The following is a 26,975-nucleotide window of genomic DNA, read 5'->3' as shown; positions in this document are numbered from 1 at the left end:
TTCCCCCTAAAGCCCATTCTACACGGAAGATAGGGTCTTCCATGGCATTTCTGGGAAACATCCCACTAGATGATATCTGCAAAGCAGCTACATGGTCAACACCGCACACTTTCACTAAACACTATTGTGTAGATGTGCAAACCAAGCAACAAGCTAGTGTGGGCCAGGCTGTACTAAAAACACTATTTCAAACCACTGCAACAGATACCGGTAGTAGCCGCTAAGGTTGGGAACTGCTATATAGTCTATGCAATAGTGTGTAATCTGCAGTTCATTTGCCTCGAACGGAATATGCTACTTACCAGTATGCATCTGTTCTTGGCATGTAGAGCTGCAGATCTACACACGCCCACCCGCCTCCCCGGCTACCTGTATCTGTTCCAGTTTATCTTATTTAGATACACACACATGGGTTTCTTCACTGTTATTACTACGCTCCATCTTTCCCTGCTGGCGAAAAACAATCTGAGGATGGAGCCGAAGCCCATGCGCAATACGATCCAAGGCAGGAGTCACCGACCTCGTGACTTCCAAAGAACTTTCCAAGAGGAAAAACAAACTGCAAACATCCGGGCCCAATACCAGATGGCGATCTATGCAAAAGTGTGTAGATCTGCAGCTCTACATGCCAAGAACAGATGCATACTGGTAAGTAGCATATTCCTTTTAATACCTATTGTTGGTTCTAAAATAAAACAAGCATATATTTTTATATATATAAACCATTGGCCTAGAGTTCAGTTATTGAGTGTGTGAGACCATTTGCTGACTGAGTGTGTGCAACAAATGCTTTACACTGGCCTCTGATACTGCCTTACTGCTTGACCAAGCTACCACTTTAGAGAGTAAGGTTATATCTTAAGTTTAGCCTCTGCCAAAGCTCTGGGGACTGTGGACTTTGTACACCCTGTACCTATTTGGGAACAGTATATACAGAGCCACTTTCTCACAACTCCACACTCTTTCCACGTGTGTTTTTAGGTAGGCAGACATAAAGTTGGAACCTCTGTCTGAAACCACCTCCTTTGGAAACCTTACCCTGGTAAAGACACCAATGAGGGTCTAGGCTACTGCAGGAGATGTAGTAGTCCTAAGGGGAATTGCCTCCGGATACCTTGTGTCATGATCAACTACCACTAGAATTAATTTGTTTCCTGATGCTGTGGGATGTTCAAGTGAACCCACTATGTCTACACCTACCCTTTCAAAGGGAACTCCAACCACTGGTAGTGTAATCAAGGGGGCCTTTGGGGGGTCCACCTGTTTTGCCACTGGCTCGAAAGGTGACACAGGAGCTGACAAACTCCTTTAATTTCTGAGACATCTGGGGCCAGTAAAAGTGGCTAACTAGCCTTTCCCAGGTTTTGGTTTGGCCCAGATGTCCAGTTAGGGGGATGTCATGAGCTAAAGTTAGTAGGAACTCCCTGTACTTCTGAGGCACTACCACTCTCCTAGTGGCTCCAGGGTAGGGGTCTTTGGCCTCAGTGTACAGTAGTCTCTGTGGGTACCGCTGACATTTCCCTTTTTCTGGGTAGCAGCTTGCTGCTTCAGGCTTTCAAGAGTTGGACATTCCTGCTGTCCCAGACACAGCTCTTCCCTAGAGGGTCCCCCTGGGCCTAAGAGTTCAACCTGGTAAGGGTCAATGTCCATGGGCTCAGTTCCCTCTGGGGTGTCCAAGTCCTCTCCCTGAGGAGAGGGGGTCATGATCCTCTTGCTGTACAGAAGCTGGTTTCCCAGTCTTCCTACCTTTTCTCTTGGAAGGCTGGGTCATACTCTCAGGCTCCAACACTTCTTTTTCATCCTGTTTTCCGCTCTGTTCTCTTGTAAATTGCTTCCACCATTGATGGGTGCTAGGCTCATTTCTGCTCTCTTTCTCTAGAGCCAGGAGTCTGGCAGTACTGAGGACATTGAGGAACGCCTCAATGAGGAGGACAGCCTGTTAGCAGGGTTGACCAAAAGAGTGGATCTAGAGACCAGGTTGCTGGCACTAGAGAGAGAGAGAGAGAGAGAGCAGAGATGGACCTAGCACTCTTAAATGGTGGCATCAATTTGCTTAATAAGGATAAATAGCAATCTTAGTATCCTAAAATCCCCAAAGGGATTGTCCCTAAATATGAAGAGTGATGATATCAACAAATGGTTCACAGCCCTTGAGAGGGCTTGTGAAGTGAGAAAAGTGAAGACGTCACACTGGGGGGCACTCCTTTGGGAACTGTTCTCTGGTAACTGCAGACACAGACTCCTGACCTTTTCTGGGGCAGATGCTGGGTCTTATGACCTCATGAAGAGAACTCTGATTGAGGGATTTGGACTCACAACTGAGGAATATAGAATTAGATTCAGAGGGCTCACAAAACCAATCCTGGATTGACTTCGTAGACTACTCAGTTAAAACTCTAGATGGTTGGTTAACTGGACATAATGTGCATGATTTCAATGGACTTTACAATCTGTTTATGAAAGAATATATTTTAAGTAATTGCACTAATGAAAAGTTACATCAGCATTTTGTAGGCTTGGGTCTAATTTCTTCCCAAGAATTGGGAAAGAAGGCAGACCACTGGGTCAAGACTAGGGTGACGAGGACAACCACTGGGGGTGACCAAAAGAAAGTGGTCACAAAACCTCCCCAGGGGAAAGGTGGTGAGAATCCCCAAGATAAAAAGTCTGAGTCTTCCAAAGGGCCCTAAAAACATGTTCAGGTGGGTGGGACCCAAACTACTCCCTATGTGCCTCAACCCTATAGGGGGAAGAACTTTGATCCCTTAAAGGCCTGGTGTAATAACTGTAAGAGGTCAGGACACCTAACAGTAGATAAATCTTGCACCCACAACAAAGCCCCTAAGCCACCCAGTACAGCTACTCCTGGGGCAGCAAGTATACAAATGGGATCAGAGGTGTACCTTGAGCAAATCTGGGAACACACTGAAGCAAGTCTAGTCTCCCTGGGAGAAGTGGAGTTTGCCACTGTAGCTGTGTGGCCACCCAACTTGAAGAAATATTTACAGTACCCCTGGGTGAATGGAACTAGGGTAGAAGCTCTGAGGGATACAGGTGCCAGTGTCACTATGGTGAAAGACACACTGGTTTCCCCTGAGCAATATTTGATTGGGAAGTCTTACCCAGTCACCAACGCTGACAGTGTCCTCCCATGGCGACATTAGGCTGCGGGGGGGGGGGGGGGGGGGGGGGTTTACTGGCCTGAAACAGGTAGTGGTCACTCCAAAGTTGCCAGCTGCATGTCTGCTAGGAAATGATCTGGAAACCTCAGCCTGGGCTGAGGTTGAGCTAAAGGCCCATGCAGCCATGCTGGACATCCCTGAATTGGTGTGTGTGCAAACCAGAGCAAGAGGAAGGGTGAAAAAGTAGGTCTGGAGCCTGAAATAATGACCCAGCCAACCAAGAGGAAAGGTAAGAAGACTGGGGAACCAGCTTCTGTACAGCAAAATATTCAGGACCCCTCTCCACAGGGAGAGGATTTGGATACCCCTGAGGGAACTGAGTCCATGGAGCTTGACCCTTACCAGGTTGAACTCTTGGGCCCAGGGGGACCCTCTAGGGAAGAGCTGTGCCAGGGTCAGCGAGACTGTCCCACTCTTGAAAGCCTGAGGCAGCAAGCTGTTTCAGAAGCAAAGGGAGATGTCAGTGGTACCCACAGAGCTTATTGGGAAGAGGGATTACTGTATGCTGAGGCAAGAAACCCCACTCATGGAGCCACCAGGAGGGTGGTAGTGCCACAGAAATACAGGGAGTTCCTCCTAACTGTGGCTCATGACATCCCCCTAGCTGGACATCTGGGGCAATCCAAAACTTGGGAAAGGCTAGTGAGTCACTTTTACTGGCCCCAGATGCACCAAAAGGTGAAGGAGTTTGTCAGCTCCTGTGTTACCTGTCAAGCCAGTCGCAAGACAGGTGGCCACCCAAAGGCCCCCCTCATCCCACTACCAGTGGTGGGGGTACCCTTTGAAAAGGTAGGAGTGGACAATGTGGGTCCACTTAAACCTCCCAAAGCCTCAGGGAACACATTTATTCTAATAGTAGTGGACCATGCTACTAGGTACCCTGAAGGAATCCCACTTAGGACTACTACAGCTCCTGCAGTAGCCAAGGCCCTCCTGGGTGTTTTCACAAGGGTAGGGTTTCCTAAGGAGGTGGTTTCAGACAGAGGTTCCAACTTCATGTCTGCTTACCTGACACATGTGGAAGGAGTGTGGAGTGCAGTACAAGTTTACTACACCCTACCATCCACAAACCAATGGCCTTGTTGAGAGATTCAACAAGATTTTGAAAGGTATGATCATGGGTCTCCCTGAAAAACTCAAAAGGAGATGGGATGTCCTGTTACCATACCTGCTTTTCGCTTACAGGAAGTGCCACAGAAGGGAGTAGGTTTCTCACCCTTTGAACTTCTGTTTGGTCATCCTGTAAGGGGACCACTTTGTCTTGTAAAAGAGGGCTGGGAGAGGCCTCTTCAAGAGCCCAAACAAGACATAGTGGACGATGTGCTTGGCCTAAGGTCCAGAATGGCTGAGTACATGGCAAAAGCATCCAAGAACCTTGAGGCCAGCCAGGAGCTCCAGAAGCCAAAAAGCTGCACTGGTTGAATTTTAACCTGGGCAACAGGTATGGGTTTTGGAGCCAGTGGCACCAAGGGCCCTCCAAGATAAATGGAGTGGCCCTTATCCCATCCTAGAAAGAAAGAGTGAGGTCACCTATTTAGTTGACCTGGGCACTAGCAGGACACCCAAAAGGGTTATCCATGTGAACCGCCTTAAGCTCTAGACTGAGGAGGAACAGGAAGCAGAGAGTGAACCTCTCCCTGACCTCCTCTCCTGCAACCCACAAGATGGGTCAGTAGATGGAGTGATCTTTTCAGACACCCTCTCTGCCCAACAGCAGTCTGACTGCAAGCAAGTCTAGCAACAATATGCTAGCCTCTTTTCCCTGACCCCTGGTCTGACTAGCTGGTGTACCCATGATGTGGACACTGGTGACAGTGCACCTGTCAAGAACAACATCTATCGACAGTCAGACCAAGTCTAGGAAAGCATCAAAGCTGAGGTGAGCAAGATGCTGGAGTTAGGGGTCATTGAACCCTCTGAGAGCCCCTGGGCTAGCCCAGTGGTTCTGGTCCCCAAGCCTCATCAACAAGGTGAAAAGAGAGAGATGAGGTTCTGTGTGGACTATAGAGGGCTCAACTCTGTCACTAAGACAGATGCTCACCCTATCCCAAGAGCAGATGAGCTAATAGATACATTAGTGGCAGTCCAAATCCGCAGTTCCTTTGACTTAATGCAGGGTACTGGCAGATTGGCATGGCCCCAGGAGCAAAAGAAAAGACAGCATTCTCCACCCCTGATGGGCATTATCAGTTTACTGTGATGCCCTTTGGGCTAAAGAATGCCCCTGCCACCTTCCAGAGGTTGGTGAACCATGTCCTGGCTGGGCTGGAATCCTTTAGTGCAGCTTATCTTGATGATATTGCTGTCTTTAGCTCCACCTGGCAGGATCACCTGATCCACCTTGGGAAGGTTTTAGAGGCTCTGCAAAATGCAGGTCTCACTATCAAGGCATCCAAATGCCAAATAGGGCAGGGCACTGTGGTGTACTTGGGCCACCTTGTAGGTGGAGGCCAAGTATAACCCTTACAACCCAAGATCCAGGCCATCATGGACTGGATAGCTCCAACGACCCAGACCCGAGTCAGGGAATTCCTTGGCTTGACTGGGTACTACAGGAGGTTTGTGAAGGGATATCGGTCCATTGTGACTCCCCTCACAGAACTTTCCTTGGCACCAATTCTCAAAGCTCCAGACTATGCCAAGCAGTTTATTGTGCAGACTGATGCCTCTGAGCTAGGGATAGGAGCAGTCCTATCCCGGACCAATGATGAAGGCCAAGACCAACCTGTTGCTTTTATAAGCAGAAGGCTTCTCTCCAGGGTGCAGCGTAGGAGTGACATTGAGAGGGAGGCCTTTGCTGAGGTTTGGTCCCTGAAGAAGCTGAGACAATACTTGCATGGTACTCACTTCCTAGTTCATACTGATCACAGGCATCTCAGATGGCTAATGCAGATGAAAGGTGAAAACCCTAAACTGTTGAGGTGGTCCATCTCCCTACAGGGAATGGACATTGTAGTAGAACACAGACTTGTGACTGCCCATGCCAATGCAGATGGACTTTCCAGGTTTTTCCACTTAGAAAATGAAGACTGTGAGCAAGTGCCCTTATTCTGCATGGTTGCCCCCACTTTTTGCTGAATTGCTGATGTGCTTTGACTGATGTTGCCCTGGGCTCCTGCTAATCAGGTACACATGGCCTATATTCTTTCCCCAAAACTGCCCTGAAGCCTAAACCCAATTGGCATCTCTGGCCACAGGTCAGCCCCTGGTAAATGGTACCACAGGTACCCAGGGCACTGTAACCAGAGATGGCCTCTAAGGGCTGTAAAGTAAGCACGCTCCTGAGAAGGAAGTGTCACTCGTGTTGCACTCGTTGTGAGAAAATTGATTCTCTTTATCCATGAAACTGATTACACAAAAGAAGTTGTCCAAGGTCAATTTGATTTATTGAACCTGTTCTTCGAATCGTAATATAGAATTGTAATCATTCTTATAAAATCAACTCGTTATCCGGATGCCCAATGCATTTCGGGCTGTTCAAGCCCTTCATCAGGGGCGACACTCTAGAGGAAAAAAGGGGCAGGACTCAGTATCAATATTCAAACATGTTGGTACAAATATTCCAAGTGAAATAAGAAAACAAACGAAGTGTGAGTAGGTGATGTTGATAGAAAAGTCGGGAGAGGAGAAAAGTGGTGAAGAAAGTCTCCAAGGAACAGCGTGGATAATGTGCTCACGGTCGCTCGTACAGTGAATGTAACGTAAACTGAAAACGAGTTCAACGGTGATAATGGTGCTCAAAAGTGAATTACACGTCGTTGCATGAGCTGAAACATAAACTGAAACAAAGCGAGTCGGTGCTGAAAAAACGTAGTGGGCAACGGGGCGTTTATGTAAGGGCTGAGAAGTGGCTACTGACATGCTCGAGTTAACACGTGAGGTTGTTGGTAACAAACAAGGATTCTATGTGAAAACAAGAAAGTTAAAACTGGTAAGTGAAGGGGTGTCATCGGGGTGTCTAGAAACTATAAAAAACGGAAAGGAACTTACGGTTGAGTTGTGTGATCACGAAATCATCACGTAGCGGGAATACGTTCCAAAGTGCTTCAGTGAATGTAAAGTTCGCGGGTAGCGGTCATGTGATGAGGAAACGCGTAAAATACACGGAAGTGAATGCTCGTGAACTACAAAGAGAAACAAAGAAAAAAGACTCGTAGTTTTCATGCGGTGGGATAGTGTGAGAAGTGGGAAAAAATACTCGTGTAGTCACAAAGAGTCGAGAGAATGTGGTGGAAAAGTGGAGTACGCTAAATACATAAAAGTGTACATGGGGAATCACAAAAATGCCACGAAGATGTACATAGAGTGCTAATACATGGAAAATGAAATCAGAACAATAAGATGCATGATAAACAAGGTATAAATAGAGAAAACAGAATAAGTCACAAAAAACTTGAACGGAATAAGGTCATAGGAAATTCCAACGATGGGTCGTCCTCGTGTACAGTACTCAGTTCGAGGGAATAGGAGATTGGGTTACAAAAAACAGCCCAGATCGTAGCGTTCATTAAGACCTTTAGGCTGAGTGGAATTGAGTTTATGAATCCAAAAATGTTTTCTTTGTAAGAGGAATTTGCAGTTGTCTCGTCCTTTCACATAAGGGATTTGTTCAAGGATGAGGAAACGTAGTTGACAAATATTGTGTTGATGAAAATGAGTGGCGATTGGGGATTTGGCCTGTCGGGTTCGTATGTTGCTTTTGTGTTCATTGATTCGTATACGAATCTTCCTCTCTGTTTTGCCCACGTAGACCAGGCCACATGGGCATTTCAATAAGTAAATGACATTCTGACTGTTACATGTTGCTGTCACATGGAGTTTGATTGGGTAACCATGTAAAGGATGTTGAATTGTGGTCCCCTTAATGATACAGTTACAATTACCACAGTTGAAACAGGGTAAAGTACCTTTGAAAGTACTTGTGATAGAATCTCTGGTGTTGGATAAGATTTGTTTGAAGTTGCGTGATCTTTGATACGCAAATCTTGGGGGTATTTCAAAGATTTTATTGAAGTCCGCCTCTGTACTTAGCATTGGCCAGTATCTCAGGATGGTTTTCTTGATGTTGAAACTTTGAGTAGAGTATTTGGACACAAATGTCATTCTCTGTTGTGTTGATGTGGGTCGTTTTGGTTGGAGTAACATTTGTCGGGTGGATTTCTCTGTCTTGAGGATGGCTTTATCAAGAACATCACTGGGATATTGTCGTTGTTTGAACTTTGAGATACACAGTGTTTTGCTAGATTCATATAACTCGTTGGTACTAGAGATCCTTTTTAGTCTGAGTAGTTGTGAATAAGGCAAATGGTTTTTAAACGATGGTTGGTGGAAACTGTGGAAGTGAAGAAAATTATTGCGATCTGTGGATTTAGTGTATACTTGTGTGATGAGTTTTCCTTGCTTGATGGTAATGCGAATATCCAGAAATGTTATAGATTCCTTATTTAAGAGATGTGTGAATTCAATGCGTTGGTCGACTGTGTTGAGAATTTCAATGAGAGATTCAAGCTGTTGAGTTGAACCGTTCCATATGATGAAAATGTCATCGATGTACCTTTTGTAAAGGACGAGATGTTCAATCCATTCGTTGTTGGTTAAGATGTTGTCCAGTTCGAATCGGTGCATGTAAAGATTCGCATATGATGGAGCGGCACAATTGCCCATAGAAGTGCCCGAGCATTGAATGTAAAAGGTGCCAGACCATTCGAAGTAACTGTGGTAAAGGGTGAAGTGCATGAGTTCCATAAGCAACACTTTCAGATTGTTTGGCTTATCAGTATTTATCAGGAATGATTCAATGGCTTCAATACCATTATCATGTGGAATGGCTCACAGGGCACTGTAACCAGAGATGGCCTCTAAGGGCTGTAGCACTTACTTTGCCACCCTTAGAGGTCCTGTACCATTAGACTCACACACTGCCTTTGCAGGCTGCGTGTCTTGGTGCAGAACAAAGTGAAGAGTTGACATGGCACACATCTCTGTGTACCATGCCTACAACCCACTGCCCTGGCATAAGTCAGCACCCCTCTAGCTGGGTGCACTATACCAGTGAAGAGGGTACAGGTGCATGAGCCCTGTACCCCTACAGTGTCTAAGTCAATTCTTAGACATTGTAATTGCAGTGCTGCCATTAAGAGTATATATTGCTGAGAGTTTGTCATTACGAACTCGACAGCACCATAATGGCTACACTGAAAACTGAGAAGTTTGGTATCAAACTTCTCAGCACATTAAACCCACACTGATGCCAGTGTGGGATTTAATGAAAAATGCACACAGAGGGCATCTTAGAGATGCCCCCTGAAAACTAACCTACCACTAGTGTCCAGGCCAAGTCTCTGCTTTCAACTGCCACCACCAGACATGCTTCTGGACTCCTGGGCCGAGAGCCTGCTGCTCTCTGGGGCCTGAAACCATCCTGGGACGAGGTGCCAAGCCTCCTCACTCAGGATGGACAGGGTTTACGAAGGGGAAGCTTCAAAGGCTTGCCGCCTTTGTGAGCTTCCCCGGGCCACTTGCTGCTCTCAGCAACTTGTCCCCACTGGTTCTGACCCCCCACTTTGGGCGGTAGAACCGACAGTAAAAACAAGTGAGGAAGAGTATAAGTATAAAAAAAGCTTATAAAGCGCTCGAATGCCAGAAACGGCCTCTTGGCGCTGGAGTGTGCATGATCAGCAGCAGGTTACTGGTGTGCCGGTGGATTACTGGTGGATCTGAAATAAGATACTTCAGAGTCTTTCTGAAAAGTGCATGACTAGGTTGAAGTCGCATCTCCACTGGTAGCTGATTCCATAGCTTGGCTCCACAGGTGGCAAAAGAGCGCCCGCCCCATCTAGCTAATCTGAATCTAGAAGTACAAATAAGGCCAAGATTAGCCGACCGCAGTGCACGAGAAGGGATATAATGCTTAAACCTGTCTGTACCATCATTAGCACCCCCACCAAAGCGGGCTCGGTGAACCAGACAGAGCGCTTTGAACTCGATTCTCTGCTGAACCGGAAGCCAATGTAGTGATTTCCTACCCATAGAAGTGGGGTGACCCCTAGGTAGGTTGAGAATAACATGGTATTGCAATAGTCCAGTCTGGACATAATAAAGCAGCCATCACCGTTCTTTGTAACGTCCGAGGGATGTATGGGAAGATTTTCCGCAGCGTTTTTAGCAAAAGGAAACGGGAGGAGGTTAGACTATTGACCTGGGCTGACATGTTCAGCTTGTCATCAAAGATAACCCCCAGGTTCCTCACCTTAGAGACCGGAAGGGGACATTGCCCGGCCTCAGGTGGCCACCATACGGTGTTCCAAACTCTGCCAAATTCCATAACTTCAGTTTTTTCGGTGATGATTTTTAAGAAACTCACACGCATCTATTCCATCACATCCGTAAGGCAGGCGTGAAATTTGGCCGCTATTAGGTCAGGATTGTCCGCAACTGATATCACCAATTGTGAGTCGTCAGCATAGGATACTAATAAAAAAACATGTTTCCTGACCAATCTAGCCAATGGCCTGACATAGATATTGAAAAGAGTTGGGGAAAGCGCAGAGCCTTGTCGTACACCACATGGCAAGGCAAATTTAGCCGAGAGTAGGCCGACCCAGTTTAGGCTTTGACTTCGATTATCTAAGAATGAGGATACTAAAGCCAAGGCTCGTTCTGCAATCCCTACATCCCTTAGACGCTGTAGCAAAACCGCATGGTTCACAGTATCAAAAGCAGCAGATAGATCCAGGAGAACGAGAATCGCCCTCCCTCCTCCATCAACTGCTGCTCGAATACCCTCTGCTGCCGTTATAAGGGCCGATTCCGTAGAGTGCTTAGGCCGAAAGCCGTGCTGAGACCTATCCAGCAGTGCATTCTTATCCAGGTAGTCGGTCAAACTCCGGTTTATAGCCTTCTCGATGACCTTTGCCATCAGAGGTAGGCCAGAGATAGGACGTTAGTTTTTAAACTCTGATGGCTCCAAGGAGGGTTTTTTAAGAAGGGGCTTAACACTCGCCATTTTCCAGGTGGTTGGATAGGGCCCTGCAGCTAGTACCTGGTTGATCAGGGACATGAGGGTGGGTGTAATCCTATCTGCCACCAAGTGCATAATATGCGGAGGAAAAGGATCTGAAGCTGCACCCGACTTTATCGAGCTTAGCAGCGCCAGAACCTCCTCCTTAGATAGAGGATCAATGGAGGTAAGACTGCACGTCGGTGGCTCTTCTGAGCCGAGTGTCACCTGCTTACAATGCGATGTATTAGGACCTACTGAAATTAACAATTCGTCATAGATTGTGGACACGTTGTTATGGTGTGCCCACCTCTGCCAACTCCACCCCTCAGGTGTGGGAAGCGAGGTGAAGCACAACTCTCAGTCCACGCCATCTTGAAGATGGGGGTACTCAGCCAACCAGGGACAGGCTAATGCCTCCCTCCCACTGGAGGGTGGCATAATAGGGGGTGTACCCATCCCCGGGAAGGGAACCATTGGTCCCTGCCTTTTACCTACCTGTAACACCCCTAAATCTATTATTTAGGGGCACCCCTGGACCTTGCTTCCTCAGACAAGAACCTTCAAGAAGAAGGACCGAACCGCCGTGCAGCAGCTAACGAGGAAGACACCCATTGACTTCGCCCCAGCCTACCTGCCTGTCTCCCCCTCGAACCTGCTCCTGCGAAATGCTTGTGTGTCCTGCAGCCAGCAACCTCGAAAACCCTGGAGGACCTGCCTGCCTTCAACTACAAAGACTCTGTCTCCCGTTGTAGGAAAGTGGATAGGTAGAGTGTGTAGAGAGTCCACAGAGGTTTGGCAGAGGCTAAAGTTAGATGTAACCTTACTCTCTAGTGGTAGCTTGGTCAAGTAGTAAGGCATTATCAGAGGACAGTGTAAAGCATTTGTTGTACACACTCAGTCAGCAAATGGTCTCACACACTCAAGAACTGAACTCTAGGCCAATGGTTTGTATATAAAAATATATGGTTGTTTTATTTTAGAACCAACAATAGGTATCAAAATATACTTTCTCGGAATTAGATGCTTTAGTTAAATACTGTGCAATAGGCAATTGACTTTTGAATGCAATAGTTACAGTTTGTTGCAATAGGCAACACAATTTCAAACACAATAATACATTGAGCTCAATGGGAATTTCAAGTTAAATGCAATTGATTACTTTTAGGATTACTTTTCTAACTCCAGGACTAGATCCTAGATTCAGTCCTGGGACAGTTCCTCAAAACAGGTGAGTAAATACGATGTGGTTACTGCTATGATTTTTAAGCAATGTTTTGGTATTTTAAAAGTTTTATTTTTTTATTTTTTTTAATTTTCAAAAAACCTTTATTGACAGTTTGCACAGTACATCAGTGTAATGTCAGTCAACAATGTTATTACCTTTAAAATTACGCCAGTATCTTACACCTTCCTGCACAAATTCCTTACATATGATCAACATTCCCCCCCTTTACCCCGCCCAGATAATATTCCACCCACCGGTCATAGGGTAGCACAGGAATATATCGTACTGAGAGCAACACGTTCCATAGAATACGGGGCTTCTGAATCCTGCGGAATGCAGACCTCTTATGTACCGTTAGAGTCAGCCAGCAGGGTGTGGACTCCTGCCACCCTAACGGGTACCCAAAATCTCCCCCATGTCCCTTGCCCTCATCCAGAGCTATGTGCATCAGCATCATTGCAGCCCACTAGGGCCTCAGATTGTTTTGGGGGGGTCCCATTTGGACGCCAGCACTGTCCTCTTTTTCGGCGCCCTCCTCCTCCCCTCCCGGGCTCTCTCCCTGATCCATCGCATTCCCCCGGAGATATGCAGTCAGTGGCCCCCAAATATTTTTCGGTCGAGAGTTCATAGGTAACAGTAAAGCATAATAGTTAATATGATCCTGCCATGTAGACATCGAATTTATCCAATCCTTGAACTTAGGGACCTGCCCCCGTCCCCACTTGCATGCTACCTGCCGCTGTGCCAAGAGCAGACCCATAGCCAAGTATTTCTTATGCACTGTGTTTATGTCCTGAGTAAGCCCCAAGAGAGCCATGAGTGGGTTCGGGACTATTGGTATGCCTATCATTGTGGACATCCCATCAAAGACCTGTGTCCAGTACGTGGCCACTCGAGGGCAATTCCATGCTAAATGTATAAAATCCGCACCCCGCTGCCCGCAACGTTCAGTTATCCTGGTCCCTCAGTAGGAGTTTGGGTAGTTTGACCGGGGTATGGTATAAGCTATGCAGGAACAGTGTATCAGGCGAAGCCTACTGTTACCGGTGACTTCCTCTGTCTGTCTACAACTAAGCTCCCATTGCTCGTCTGTTAGTGGTTCATCCAGGTCATTGTCCCACTCTCTTCTGGCCCGTGGATTCTGAGGGGGTGGTGCCTTTCGAATGTGCCTATATAATAGGGATATGACATGTCGTGGAGCTTCCGCCTGTAGCTGGTCATGTAGGGGAGCAAGTGTGTCTGGCTCAGCAGGAAATGCTGGGAGAACCGCTTTCACACTTTGTCTGAGCCTGATATACATGAAAGTGTCCATGGTTGTGGGTTCATGTCCGCCAAAAAATTGAGTCTTGGATCGAAATTGTCCCCCTACAAAGAGGTCTCCCCAGGTGGTGTATTGTAAACGTTCCAGAAGTTTATGACAAATCCCTTCATATGTGATTATTAATAATGGGTGACGTAATAGGCGCATTCTAGGGGAGTACATCATGGGGCTACCTAACTTACGTACTATATGGCCCCACGCAGCAAGGGTACAATCCACTGTGGAGGGGTCTCGCTCTCGTCCCGGCACCTTAGTGAAGAGGTAGCCTTCTGGGGCCGTCGGGGACATATAGCCATCCTCTACCGCCAGATGCGGCATGAAGGGAGGCGGATGGAACCAGTAAACTGCGAAGTGTGCCTACGCGCAGTAGTAGTATTCGAAATTGGGAACATCATACCCCCCCTGCTGGTACAGTAACATCGGTGTCGCTAGGCTAAGTTGCGCTTGTTTCCCGCCCCATATAAGTCGTATAAGCTGTGATTTCAGTGTATTAAAAAAATGCCTTCCAGGATGGTAGGGGATATTAACAAAGAGATACAAGAATCTAGGGCGTAATATCATCTTAATAAGGGATATCCTCCCTGCCATGGATAATGGGAGACTAATCCACTTGGCGATATTATCAGCTGCCTTATCGATAGCCACCCCATAGTTCGCGCGCATTAGAGCGCCCCTATCCCTAGTTATATGTACCCCTAGATACTTTAACTCCTCACTCTCCCAAACCAGGGGATAGTCCAATCGATGCTGCTGAGTGCTGGACTTGAGGGGAAATATTGCAGATTTAGTCCAATTTATTTGGATTCCTGAGATGGCACCCAATTTGGTTATCTTCCGCAACACAGGGTTTTTGATATATAGGGTCATTTCATCCGCGTACAGTGAGATTAGCAATTGTCTGGCAGGGTATACCAGAGATCGCTCATTATGATTTTGCCGTAGCTTCACTGCCAAAGGTTCGATGGCTAAAGCAAATAAGATGGGTGAAAGCGGACACCCCTGTTTTGTGCCTCTGGAAATGGTAAAAGGAGAGTAACGGGCGCCATTCAGAAGGACCGTCGCTATCGGTCGCGTGTACAGCAGCTTAATCCAGTTCAAGAGGGTAAACGGCATCCCCATGTATTTCAAGGTCCCTATCGGATAATCCCACTCCACCGAATCAAACGCTTTGGTGGCGTCGAGGAAAACCGCCACCGCCGAGCATTTGTGTTCGGAGGTTATGGGCCGTGGCCCGATTTGGAATAAAGCCTGCCTGATCCGGCAGTACCAATCGCTCCATTAGGAGACTGAGGCAGATCGCCAAAACTTTGGCTAGGATTTTAGTGTCACAATTCAGTAAAGACAAGGGACGGTATGACTCACAATGTAGCGGGAATTGTCTGGTTTGAGCAATGAAATTATTTGAGCTTCCCGCATAGTTTTTGGCAGGCTTCCTTCCTCCAACGCCGCGTAGAACACATCTTTCAGGATAGGCGCTAAAATTGGCGTGTACGCTTTATAAAATTCTATTGGTAAGCCATCAGAGCCCGGGGCTCGCCCTGATTTCATATGCATTATTGCCTCAGTAATCTCATCCACTTCTAATTTCAAATGTAAAAATGTTTGTTGATTGGGTCCTAGCCATGCCAATGCTGTATCCTCAAAATATTGCTGCAAATCTAGCGGGTCGCCCCTGCGTGAAGTATAGAGTGTTTTATAGTAGCCTCTGAACACCTCAAGTTGGTCAGAGAGGTTTCTATGCACATTCCCCTGATCATCTAACACTTCCGTGACATAATTGGAGAACTTAGGGGGTCTAATCAGTTGTGCTAATACCTTTCCTGGACGATCCCCCTCACCATAGACCCTGGCCATGTGTGGCTTCCTTAGGAAGTTACCCTCTCTGTTAGCGATTTCTTCATACTCTGTGATAGTTTCCCTCAGCTTAGCTCGGCGCGCCCCATCAGTCGGTTCGATTGAAGTTCTGTTTCTAACGCTTTAAGTTCACCCTCCAACCTATGAAGGTCCCTTCGTAGTGTTTTGAGTACGCCCCCTCCCCTAGAAATGCACCAACCCCTGGCCGTGACCTTGAATGCCTCCCAGACAGTGGTAAGGCTAGAGACAGAGTGGATGTTGCTCTCAAAAAATTCTTTAATTTCCTGCCCAAATTCCGTACGAAAGACTGTGTCTTGGAGATGTAGGGGGTTAAGACGCCAATTGGTACAAGGGCTGTGGTTTACTGGGGGCCGCATTTCCAGCACCACAGGGGAATGATCTGAGTATTTACGAGCTAGGTGGACAACTTTTGCCAGCCAATGCGCCATCCCAACCGATACAATTAGGTAGTCTAGCCAGGCCCAGGATGTATGCACCGCAGAGAAATGCATGCCTTCTCGTTGTGTCGGGTGTTTATACCGCCATGCGTCAAGAAGGAAGTTGTTCTCTAATATGTCTTTGAATACTCGTTGCGCGTTCGTGAAATGCATTGGAGTGAATCGAGATCTATCCACCGGACCCCCCCCCCCCCTCCAGATAACATAAGTGGTGCCTATCGTCTGAATTTTACCCCACAGTGTGAGCAAATATTGTGGATCGTCTGAGTTAGGGCCATAGTAATTTGCAAAAGTCACATCGTATGAGTGGATCCTTCCCCATTCCAAGCAGTACCTCCCACTATCATCTACTTCCGACCCACTCGGTATAAACCCCACCCCACGTTTGATGAGTATGGCCACACCTCTAGAGTATCCAGAGTAGGATGCAAAATACCGATAGGAGGCCCTTTTCGGTGCGAACTGAGGGACAGGGTCTACACGCAAATGTTTTTCTTATAACATTGCTATTGCGATGTGATTCCTGTCTAAATAGCTAAGTACTTGCCTCTTTTTCCTAGTGTTATTCAGACCCCGTATATTCCATGATAATACATTTAGAGTGTTAAGATCTCGTGTGCCCTCTGTTGTACCCATGTCTAATGTAAATGCACCTGAGTATTATTGTCCCTCTGCTGACCAACTGGGTAGGTAACGTTACATTGAACCAAATAACCCCTCCCCCCCTCCCACTCCGGCATCCCCAACTCGCCGGGCATGTGTATCCTCCCACCCTGAAGAAACATCATTTCAACTAGCACTGTCCCTCCTTATGGGAGGTTTAGGGGAACACCCTTGTGGGAAGGTCACTAGGTATACGCACCGTACCCCCTCTCCTCCGCTATTTCACCTACCTGCTACTCCGCCACAAACGCGAATAGCCATGGCAGGAGGGAGGTGAGGATCTGGGCCAGTTCAGTAAAAATGCCATATAAACCATTATACATCACCAAAGTCCAACTGTGCCGCGGGATCTGGTCACCAAGTATTCCCTCTAGTGTTGTTGCGGGCGCTCAATTTAGTCCGGGCCGATAGCGGAGACTGAGATCTGGATCTTGCCCTTGTCCCCATTCCAGAAGGTGCGCTGCCACAGTTCTTCTTGAGAAAGTCCTCCACCTGTTGAGGATTTTGAAAGAATTGTTGCTTTCCCTGGTGTGTGATTTTCAGTCTCGCTGGGTACATCATGGCATAAGGAATCGATTGCGCTTGTAGCTTCTTCTTTACAGCTGCGAATTTGCGACGTGCATCTTGTACGGTTTGGATAAAGTCCGGGAAGAATGACAATGTGGTATTTTCATAGTGTACCTGCTGCTTTTCTCGGGCAAGTCGTAGCACCGCGTCTCTGTCCCGGTAGTTTAGGAACCGTGCTATCACCGGGCGAGGCGGCGCCCCAGGGGGGCGGTCAGCCCGCCAGAGATCTGTGTGCTCTCTCCACCGTGAGGTGGGCCGAGAAGAATTTATGCCCAAACAGCTCCACAACCAGCTTCTCAATGAAGACCTCCATGCTGCCTGTATTGGTCGACTCCGCCAAACCCAGGATGCGTACATTGTTCCTTCGGGAATGTGCTTCTAAATCCTCATTCTTATCCGCGATTATTTTGAGCAGCCGATCCATCTGTGAAAGTTGTTCCTTACTCGCTGTAGCTCCATCTTCTAAGTCTGACACTCTAGTTTCCGCCTCTTTGATTCTTTGTTCATGATGGTCCAATTTGTTAACCACGGAGTCCATGCGTGCATTCATGGTATCTATTTTCTCCGCGATGGTTGCGAGGCTTTGCTTCATACCCAGCAGAAGCGCCTTCCAGTCTTCCTCCTGCGTATCCATATGCTCAGAGTTTGCGCGCTCAGCCGAGGTGGATCCGGGCGGTTTGCGCGCCTCGAAGGGCAATTTCGTTTGCTTGGCGTCAGTGCGACCCATGGTGAGATCGCGTGGGCCAACCCCCGGGGCACTATCGCTATGAACCGCCTATTAACGCTACCCAGGCGTCTTAAAGTATTGCGGGGTGTCACCCCCGCCCAATGCAGGTCCCAACCCCACCAGTGTCTCACAGGCCAGATCGTCACAGTAGCTCCACACAGTCCCACAGCGCGCCCGTACCGGCAATGCCACGCAATGGTAGTTCACCGCAGATGTCGTGGGTTGCACCACTTGCCCTCCAGCCTCCGCGCTAATCCGTGAGGTCCCTTCAGCCAGTCTCCTACAGCATCAGAGCACCCCCACTGCGCACTCAAAATGGCCACTGCGCAATGTTTCCACTGGGGAATATGCTCTGCTGTCACTCTGGTGGGGTCTGTAGTACTGGGGACATAAGGGCCCCTGCAGCGCACCTCCGGTCCGGGGCAGATCGCACGCCGCGCGGTGGCCACTCAGCCACGCGTGTTAATGTCCTCGGCGTCTGGCTTACAAAATGGCGGCGGCAGTCAACGGGAACGGCACCCGGGATAGGGGCACCTCGCCAGCGATGAATGTCCCCACGCAACTTACTGGAGCAGTTCTGTAGTAGGGGGGGCCCTCCCCACGCCCCCTATCCGAAGTCGCAAAGCCGTGCCTTTTGCCGATTCCTCTCTCACCGCAATCGGTGGCAAGCGGCTCTCAGCTGCCGTTCCGCGATCGGCTCCCGGGTCCGGGGTGATGCCCGCTGGTCGAGGCAGTCGGGCAGTTAGAGCTCCCGTCCCCCAGGGTCCCAGCGGGGCCGCAACGGAGCCACCACACTTCAGGCCATCCACCGGACGCCTCCCTCAGGGCCCACCGAGCACCGGACTCGCCAGGTCGCGACCGCCGCTCTCCCCCGGAGGTCTGAGGGGCTGCCAGTTGCTAAGATCTTTACCTGCCCTCTAGAGCGTCAGGGCCGGTGATGGTGCCAGCAACTCACGGGTCAGTAAGTAGCCTCAGCAATAGCGCAGGATAGGTGTGTAGGATGATTTCTCGCCCGGCCGGGCAGGAGCCTCACTGGTGTGCGGCCATCTTGGTCGTGCGCCACCTAGCGCCCCCTTGATATTTTAAAAGTTGACACTTAGAAACTTTTTCTAATTAAATCACCAATGTTATCCTATGGGAAGAAATTCACTTAGCATGTAAGTGGTGTTATTGTTACTTTTTCTAGCTCAGTGTTGGATCCTGGATCCAGCACTAGTGTACCACCTGTAAGTAGTTGAGAGAATGCGTTTAGGTTATACAGGCGATTTTTAACGAATATTTGTAGTTTGCAAAAATCGACACAGAAGAAATTTCACAGAAAAACAGTTAATGGTTTCCTATGGGAGAAAATTGAGTAAGCGGTAAGTATGGTTGTAATTACTCTTCAGGGTCAGTGCTGTGCACCAAGATCCAGCACTGGGATCTCTCCTAATAGCAGGTGAGTATTTTCGATTTCGTTTCTCGGTTGATCTTAGGTGAATATTTTAAAGTTTAGAAACTCCACACTTAGAAGAATTTTCAAGTGAAACCAGCCAATGTTACCCTATGGAAGAAAAGTGAGTTATCTGCTTTTGGGTAAGTACTCGACTTGCAGAGTTAAGTAGCTGGGCATAGACTCAGGGGTCTCCCAGGGTCAGGTAAGTACAGTTGTTACACCCTCAGCTCGACAGGGGGAGCCGGGTGCAGAGTGAGGTAGGCCCAATGTTATCCTATGGGAGGCACGGGGCCCGTTGTTGGTGGCTGCTGGCTAGCAGGCCATGCGGCTGTGGGAGCTGGGCTCCTGGTCACTTGCTCAGGGCAAATGGGGAAGTAGGTTAGAGTAGAAGTTGCACTGCCAGGGCCACTCGGGTGGCTGGGTGCTTTTGCGTCGTCGGGCGCTCAATGTATTGCAGTTTAGAAGCTCAAGAAGGAACAAAGGCTGCAAGCTCGGGGATGAAGTTTCTTCAGGTGCGACCACCACTTTGAGAGGTAAGTTGGGTAGTTGCAGGATAGGTAGGTTCCCAGGAGTTGGGCACAGGGGGCCGCAGGGCGCCGGTTGCAGGGGTGCTTTTTGGTGTCGGGAAACCTTACCCTCTGTTGATCGCGGTTGGGGGGTCCCTGGTTCTGAGGCTGCAGGCATCGTCAGGAGCGTCGAGGTGGGTCCTTGGGTGCCGGATTCGGGGTCACAGTCGCCGGGGGGACGTCCTTGTGGTCTTTGTCCTCTCCAGCACAGGCCAGGCTTGGCGGGTGCAGAGTGTGCAGGGTTCACGGTTCCTGGCTAATGCCAGGGGTCAGTTACTTGCTTTGAGCAGTTCCACTGCTCGTGGTAGTCCCAGATGCTCAGAGTCACAAGGTAGCCAGGTCCTCCGGGGTTTGTGAGGTTGCTGGCCACGGGAGATGCCGGGATTTAGCAGGAGCAGGTTCGAGGGTCTACAGGCTGGTAGGACTGGGGCCAAAGCAGTTGGTGTCTTCCTCTTGTTAGCAGCTGCACGGCAGGTCTTCTTTCTTCTTGATCTTCTTTGCTGTTTTGGAATCTGGATCTGAGGAAGAAAGGTTCAGGGTGCCGCTAAATACTAGATTTAGGGGCGTTACAGATAGGTAAAGGGCAGGGACCAATGGGTCCTTGCCCTGGGGTGGGTACACCCCCTATTCTGCCACTCTCCTGTGGCAGGGGGGCAGTAGCCTAGTCCTGATTGGGTAGGGCTTCCCATCTTCAAGATGGCAAGAGCCCAGAGATGTGCTTCACCTCGCCTCCCCCACCTGAGGGTTGGGGTTGGCAGAGGCTGGCACTCCCCCTGTCCTTCCTTGGGGTGTCCGGCCAGTCTTCCCAAAAGAGTGGGGTTTAGAACCAGTAGGGGCCAGTTGCTGAGTACAGCAAGTGGCCTGGAGAAGCTCACAAAGGCGGAATGCCTTTGAAGCTTCTCCTGCCCATCCTGGGGGACGAGACTTAGCACCTCACCCAGGATGTGCATTGTTGCAGGCCCAGGAGAGCAGATGGCTCTCTACCCAGGGGTCCAGCAACATGTCTGCTGTGTGGCAGCTTAGGCAGCCCCTCAGACAAGACGTGGATTGTAGGTTAGGTTCAGGGGGCATCTCTAAGATGCCCTCTGTCGTGCATCTTACAGTAAATCCCACACTGGCATCAGTATGGGTTTACTGTGCTGAGAAGTTTGATACCAAACTTCAGTCTTCAGTGTAACCATCATGGTGCTGTGGAGTTCGTGTTGACGACCTCCCAGCACCATATGCTCTTAATGGCAGCACTGTACTTACAGTGCCCAGGAATGGACCTGGGTACTGTAGGGGCACAGGGCTCATGCACCTGTGCCCACACCACTGGCATAGGGCACCCAGCTAGAGGGGTGACTGAGGTATGCCAGGGCAGTGTGTGTTGTGGGTATGGCATGTGTGCTATATCGACTCTTTGTTTTGTTCTGCACCAAGACACTCAGCCTGCAAAGGCAGTGTGTGTGTCTGTCTGTCTGTCTGTCTGTCTACAGGGCATCTATGGGTGGCACAATAAGTGCTGCTGCCCATAGGGGCCTTCTCTGGTCACAAGTCCCTGGGCACCTAGGGTACCATTTACCAGGGGCTGACATGTGACCAGAGATGCCAATTGGGTTTTGGCTGTTAATCAGGTTTTAGGGAAGGAACACAGGCCCTGGGCACCTGATTGGCAGGAGCCCAGGGCACAACAAGGAAAAGTGCATCAGTTATCAGGCAAAAAGTGGGGGGGTTACTGCAACAGAAACCCATTTCCTTACACCCGTGAACACTGGATTTGTTAATCCGCACCCTCTGGCTCCGACCGGACACCGCAGATCCGGCCCACTCTGCACCCGCCCTCCACGGCCTGAGCTCGAGTGGGCAAACACAATGAGGAGGTCACCCTGGCGATACTGACCCGAGATCCGGCGACCCCTGACCTGCCTCAAGCCTCCAGCCGACACCTGCAGCCTAAATCCAGAAGGTCCCCTCAACTGCTACCAGGAGCTGGTAAGAAGATCTGACCCCAAAAGGCACCCCTGCACCCGACCCCCCTCGGCCTTGGGTGCCCAAACCGACGGTGCCTAACCAACCCCTAACTTCCCAACTTAGCTCTCGAAGTGGTGGTCGCACCCAGAAGACCTTCTTCCCCAAGCCTGCAGTGCTTTTGTAAACCGGACGTTCCTCATTGAAAACAGCAACCTGCACCCGGCCGCCCTAGTGCCCCTGCGGGTGTACCTTTGTTGCTACTTTGTTTCCCAATTTGCCCTGAGCTAAAGTCCAGGAGCTTTGCTCCCACAACCAAGTGGCCTGCTTGCCTGCAGCCACCAACCGGAGTTCCACTATCCCCCATTGGATAACATTAGGCCTCAGCACTCTGCACCCGGCTGCCCTAGAGCCGCTGTCCCTGGGGGAGCCCTGAGTCCACCCCCAGAACCTCAACACCCACTGCCAAATACTGACCTCAAAACTGATAACACTATTGTTCGAGGCATATGATCTGGATCTACACACTTTTGCATAGATCGCCATCTGGTGTTGGGCCCGGATGTTTGCAGTTTGTTTTTCTTCTTGGAAAGTCTTTGGAAGTCACGAGGTCGGTGACTCCTCCTTTGTATTACGCATGGGCTTCGGCTCCATCCTCAGGTTGTTTTTTTCCGCCATCGCGCTCGGATGTAATACTTCGCGCTCCGGTACCGAACTTTTCCAGTTCAACGATCGACGCAAAATCCTCGTTCTTTGGGATTCTTCAGATACAAATCTTCTTAATCACCTTCTCTTCACCACTTCTTCGAATCCAGTCGTCGACGGCGGCCTTCGGGCCTATCCCGGCTCCGGTCTTGGCTGATGGAAAGAACTCCCTTCAAGAAGTGCCCTCGATGTGGGTCCAAATTCCCCCACACCGATCTTCATGAGGTGTGCAACCTCAGCCTCTCCCCTGAACACGAGGCTCGAGACTGTCCCGCCGGCAAGTCTTTTAGATCGAAAAAGACTATTCGAGATCGAAGGGCCAGACGCAACATGGCGCACTCCTCGACCTCCGCTCCAGTCGACATCTTCGGGGGACGACGTCCAAGCACCGGCACAGCAGCACACCGAAGAAGAAGACAACCTCGTCAGTGCTTCCGAAGCCGACGACTCATGTGTGGAGGACATCACCCCGGTGCATAGGGTCGTGAGTACTATATCCCCTCCCACACCCGCGCCGACACCCAAAAAGGCTTCGGTCACGCCTTCGCCTCCGAGCCTAGGCAAGTCCAAAGACACTGCTTCTAACACCCAACCTTCGGGCCCGGTGAAGAAGCCTAATAAGCCTTCCGGCGGCTCAGGCTCGAGCCAGCATGCCAGCGGTGCCGAAAAACACCCTTCGGCACCGAAGAAGAGATCGGCCTCCACCTCCACACCGAGCTCCGCACCAAAGCCCTCGGTGTCGAAACCCGGCCTCTCGGTGCCAACCAAACATCATAAGGCCCCCGGCACTGACACTCCCGTGCCGAAGCCTGTCTCGGCACCGAACAAAAAATCGGAGGTTCCAAAAAAGCACGGCACAGACAAGCCTACAAAGCAGTCGGCCCCGAAAAAGTCGGCGCCGACCAAACAACCAGTGTTGCAGGAACTATTCACACCGGATCCTATGCAAAAGACACTTACCAAGGATCCAAAAACTGGACATTTGGCACTGTCTTAAAAAAAGAGACATTTGGACAAACCAGCTCCACCTCCAAAGAGGAAGGACTGTGCTACCTCCCCTTTCAGAGTGCCTTCCCCACCTCCTCCACCTCCTCCACCTCCGCCCCCTCCACCTTCTCCACCCCTGCCTCATCGCTCTCCGACCCCGTCTCCAGACCATGATAATCAAGGGGACCCATACTACGATCCAGCAGATGTGCCACAAGACCCCACCCCTACTGGATCCCCAGACCCATGGGATGATTATAACAATCCAGACATCCCAGATGTCCCACAGGATGACCTTTATCCATCCAGGCCATCCCCACCAGAAGACTCGTTAGGTTTTCACCACCTACTCCAGAGGGCTGCACATTATCACGGGGTAGAGCTACATACTGACCCAGTAGAGGAAGATTTCCTCCTAGACACCTTCGATACTGCACATAGGTCTACTGCTATACTACCTATGCTCAAAGGGGTAATAAAACATGCGCCAGAGGTTTTTAAAGACCCAGTCAGGGCCAGGGTCCTAAACCCACGCATAGAGAAAAAATATAAAGCCGGCCCCACAGATCCTGCCTACACTAAAGGACCTGCACCAGTGGATTCCTTAGTGGTATCCACAGCTAGGAAGAGATCAAATTCCCAGGCGTCAGGCGTCAGGCGAAGCACCACCACCTGACAAAGAGTCCAAGCTCCTGGACACGTCAGGAAAACGCACTGCGTCACAGACTGCCAATATATGGCGTATCGCCAAAACACTCAAGCGCTATTGGCCAGATACGACAGAGCGCATTATGATGAGCTAGAAACCATCATGCACCATCTCCCAGAAAAATACAAAAATAGGGATAATGAATTGATTCAAGAGGGAAAAACCATAACTAATACCTCTATACGCTGTGCCCTAGATGCGGCAGACACAGCCTCCAGGGCCATAAACACTAGTGTCCTCCTCCGTCGCCACGCATGGCTAAGAGTTTCAGGCTTTAAACCTGAGGTACAAGCCTCCATATTAAACCACCCATTTGATCAACAACATTTATTTGGTCCAAAGGTAGATGAGGCCCTCGAGAAGATGAAGAAAGACACAGATACGGTGAAATCTATGGGAGCCCTACAGTCACACCCTCCTAGGCGCTCCTTTCGCCGCTCTTCCTTTCGGGGCACGGGCAGAGGCTACTCCTCAGATAGAGCCTCCACGTCCTACAAATCCCCTCCTCAGTCCACCTTCACTAGGGGTTATCAAAGAGGCGGCTATAGAGGCAATAATAATAAAGGCAGAGGCAAAACAAATACCGCCCGCTCTGCCACACCGCCTACCCAATGACTTCCCCCTGCTCCCTCCAGACCATCCCACTCCGGTCGGGGGCAGGCTACAAAATTTCCTTCATGTCTGGGAGACCATCACCTCAGACAGATGGGTGACCCAAATTATTCGTTCAGTGTACTGCCTAGAATTAACATCTACCCCCCCCCCCCCCCCCCAGCATTCCACCCAGGCAACGCCCAATGTCACAAGAACATGCCACGTTACTAAAACAGGAGGTAATCTCCCTCCTGCAAAAACAAGCCATAGAGCAAGTCCCCATCAATCAGCAAAATGTAGGGGTCTACTCCCTGTACTTTCTGATACCAAAAAGAGACGAGACTCTACGACCTATTCTAGATCTCAGGCCTCTAAACACTTGCATACATTCAGACAATTTTCACATGGTAACCCTTCAATAGGTTCTTCCGCTCCTCTCCCAGAACAACTTTCTCACCACACTGGACTTGAAAGACGCATACTTTCACATTCCGGTACACCATGCTCACAGAAAGTATCTCAAATTTGTAGTGGACGGGCAACACTACCAGTTCAAAGTGCTCCCGTTCGGGGTCACAACAGCACCAAGGGTATTCACCAAGTGCCTAGCAGTAGTGGCGGCACACCTCAGAAGACAGCACATTCACGTCTTCCCATATTTGGACGACTGGCTTATAAAAGCCACGTCCTACAACCAATGTGTACACCACACCGCCACTACAATCCAACTACTTCACCAGCTAGGTTTCACGGTAAACCGCCAAAAGTCCCAGCTGATACCATCCCACACAAAGCAATACCTCGGTGCCACCATAGACACCTCAAAAGCCATAGCCTATCCCAATCCTGCCAGGATTGCAAGCATCCAGGCTTTGCGTCAAAAATTCATACTTCAACACTCTCTCCCAGCAAGAGTGTTTATGCAACTGATAGGGATGATGGCCTCTTGCATTTTCATAGTGCCTCACGCAAGACTCCAGATGCGTCCACTCCAGGAGTGCTTAGCACGCCAGTGGAACCAGGCCCAGGGGCAACTGACAGATCTGGTGTTGGTAGACGGTCGTACCCATCGCTCTCTGCAGTAGTGGAACACCACCAATCTTTCCAAAGGTCGACCGTTCCTGGACCCGGTTCCACAAATAATCCTAGCGACAGACGCATCGCTCTCCGGCTGGGGAGCTCATCTGTTACACCTCACAGTGCAAGGCACATGGACGCTGCAACAAAAGTTACTCCACATCAACCATCTGGAGTTACTGGGAATCTTTCTAGCCCTAAAATCCTTTCAGACGCAGATTTCAGGCAAGGCAGTCCTCATTCGCACAGACAACATGACTGCCATGTACTACATTCAAAAACAGGGAGGCACACACTCTCCACAGCTCTCTCAACTAGCACAGAGCATATGGAGATGGGCAATTCTGTAAAAAATCTTTCTCCTGGCCCAACACGTTCCAGGAGTCCAAAACACCATGGCAGATCTGCTCAGCAGACAAACGCAACAGATCCACGAATGGGAACTTCACCCACAGGTTCTTCACCCGTTCTTTCAGAAGTGGGGGCATCCTCAGATAGACCTCTTCGCCACCCACGAAAACAAAAATGCCCAAGCTTCGCCGCCAGATACCCACACCCATTGTCCAAAGGCAATTCGATATGGATGAACTGGTCAGGCAAATTTACGTACGCTTTTCCACCTCTCCCACTAATTCCATTAGTGGTGCGAAAGCTACAACAGCACTCTCTCATGCTCATCCTGATAGCTCCAACATGGGCCAGACAACCGTGGTACACCACGCTGCTGGAACTCTCGGTAGTGCCACACCAAAAATTACACCTCTCACCATGCCTCCTAACCCAGAACCATGGAGAGATCAGGCACCCGGACCCAGCTCAGCTCAACCTTGCGATCTGGCTCCTGAGATCCTAGAATTCGGATACCTTAACCTTCCCCCTGATTGCATGAACATTATCAAAGAAGCTAGACGCCCTATGTGAGAAAGTGGCTCTGTATATACTGTTCCTTAATA

The 26,975-nt window shown here is 49.5% G+C and overlaps 1 protein-coding gene across 6 annotated transcripts in view; it reads left to right on the top strand.

Annotated features, from left to right (window-relative positions):
- Positions 1 to 26,975, top strand: part of CSTF2 (cleavage stimulation factor subunit 2) — a 446,855-nt gene that overhangs the window by 318,588 nt on the left and 101,292 nt on the right. The gene's annotated exons all lie outside the window — the stretch shown is intronic.

The sequence above is a fragment of the Triturus cristatus genome, chromosome 5_2 (genome assembly GCF_964204655.1).
Source record: "Triturus cristatus chromosome 5_2, aTriCri1.1, whole genome shotgun sequence".
In the NCBI taxonomy this organism is placed as follows: domain Eukaryota; kingdom Metazoa; phylum Chordata; class Amphibia; order Caudata; family Salamandridae; genus Triturus; species Triturus cristatus.
The sequence above is the reverse complement of the archived record's forward strand: the minus strand, read 5'-3'. Positions and strand labels throughout refer to the sequence as shown.